Genomic DNA, 2,500 nt, shown 5'->3' on the forward strand with positions numbered 1-2,500 from the left:
GTGGTAGGACGCTGCGTCTGGTGATGACCATTGAAAACTTCCTGGTGTTGAATTCATAGGAAATAAGGATCACCTGAAGATCCGCCACCCCAGCCGCACTCGGGGTGGCAGATCTTCAGATGAGACAATCCGGGGTGGCGGATCTTCAGGTGATCCCAAACTTTTAATGAAGTAAACTTTTTTCTGCATTTTTTATACCCACTCAGTTTTTTAATGCATTCATGTTGTTAGGTTAGGTTAGGTTAGGTTAGGTTAGGTTAGGTAAGGCTAACCTAACCTAACCTAACCTAACCAAGTGAGAGAGTCTGGGGTGGCGGATCTTCAGGTGAGACAATCTGGGGTGGCGGATCTTCAGGTGATCCGGAAATAATTGTGGTATTACATGTGAAGATGTTAATTGATGTCTCTGTTGCTTTTTGGCAATTAGTTTGATTAATTCTGAGCTTAAAAACAAACAAAAAACCAACTCCAATCAAAATTCTGCGTTTCCCGAGGCCATGACACCATATTTGCCTCGGAACAGACCCCATTCGCAAAGCGCCACGACTGGCCGAGCCCTTAAGCCTTTCCCTCCCACCGGCCAATCAGAATTCACCTTATTTAACCCTTCATATCGACTGTAATTATTCATTTTATCAATTATTCTTGTGTGTGTGTGTGTGTGTGTGTGTGTGTGTGTGTGTGTGTGTGTGTGTGTGTGTGTGTGTGTGTGTGTGTGTGTCTGTTTCACTCATATAAAGTATAAGAATACAAGCTTATTTAATTATTTATCAATTAATTAATTTGAAAATAATGTTGAATATTTATTTATTTATTTATCTATTTAATTTCCGTCAGTGTGCCTTGAATTAAGCCAAGCCAGGCCAAAATCATTGTTATATTACAATTACACAATATATTCCAGTAAAAACTTACCATCTAATTGATAAAACAATAAAAGTAACAATAATAATCCATATTTTTATAAGTTACACTAAATATTACAATGAAAACCGTGTACTTGTCACATCAATAAAGTCAATAATGCTGTACTTGGGTCCTCTCTCTCTCTCTCTCTCTCTCTCTCTCTCTCTCTCTCTCTCTCTCTCTCTCTCTCTCAGTGTATTTGTGAGATATATAACCACCCAGCCAGCCAGGGACCACAACACGTCACTAGTGGTGTACTTGGGTCTTTTCTCTCTCTCTCTCTCTCTCTCTCTCTCTCTCTCTCTCTCTCTCTCTCTCTCTCTCTCTCTCTCTCTCTCTCAGTGTATTTGTGATATATATAATGTGAATGATGAAATAATGAGTGCAATGGTTGGCTTCACTAATGCACAGCTGGCAACTAACACCACACAGACAGCCAGGGACCACAACACCTCACTAGTGGTGTAATGGGGTCCTCTCTCTCTCTCTCTCTCTCTCTCTCTCTCTCTCTCTCTCTCTCTCTCTCTCTCTCTCTCTCTCTCTCTGTGTGTGTGTGTGTGTGTGTGTGTGTGTGTCTCTCCTTCTCTCTTTCAGCTAGGCAAGGATCCCAATATTCCCCTGTATCAAACAAACAAACAAACAGACAAACAAACAAGGAAATTAAGATGAAATAACTGATCCAGGAATGGCAAACATATCTAACGTACCCAAACGAACGCCATATTGAAAAAATAACACCAACAATGAACAAACAACTCGAAAATAATATAAAAATCCGCCAATTTGACCCAAACATCCCCTGCCCTTATCACCCTCTCAGTTTCCTTATTTCCCGGCCTTCCACACCTTATTTCCCTTACCTTGACTATTCCAGGGGCAGGAAATAGTTAATTCCTCTTATTTCCGTCCCTCTTCGTGGCCTATTATACCGGGAATCTTTACATTTCAATTCCTAACACCACATCCACAGCGGCTTTCGATCCTCCATCTTGGTCTTGGTCTGGGTCCTTGCTTACATCGGCCTCGCATATAAACCTATAAAATTATCGTACTCAGCTGGGTTTTAGTTCAATAAATGCCTACATTGATATTTCCTCTTCCTTATTATATTTATAGGAACTGCAATAAAGATGAGAGGCAGTAAATAAGACCTACAGCGAGAAATTTAAAATATATTATGTTAGGGGCATTAGGTCAAGATGCCATTGTGTAAAAGGAAAGCAAATCTGATGAATTAAGATTGTGGGGCAGAACAGAATAGCAATAATGTTTCTGAACGCACAAAATATACAGCAATAGAGGCTTTGCAATTATATACAGGGAAAGGACCGCGTTAACAGAAAGGCCACAGGAATTACCCAGAGAGAGAGAGAGAGAGAGAGAGAGAGAGAGAGAGAGAGAGAGAGAGAGAGAGAGAGAGAGAATATACCAGGAGACCTTTTGGTTTATAAATAGGGTATCTGCTGATCCACTTACTTGTATTACCATATTACGTGTGGGAGAACCAGAGAGAGAGAGAGAGAGAGAGAGAGAGAGAGAGAGAGAGAGAGAGAGAGAGAGAGAGAGAGAGAGAATTCGGAAGTGGGGGAGAGTT

Source organism: Scylla paramamosain, unplaced genomic scaffold (genome assembly GCF_035594125.1).
Source record: "Scylla paramamosain isolate STU-SP2022 unplaced genomic scaffold, ASM3559412v1 Contig19, whole genome shotgun sequence".
NCBI classification, from domain to species: domain Eukaryota; kingdom Metazoa; phylum Arthropoda; class Malacostraca; order Decapoda; family Portunidae; genus Scylla; species Scylla paramamosain.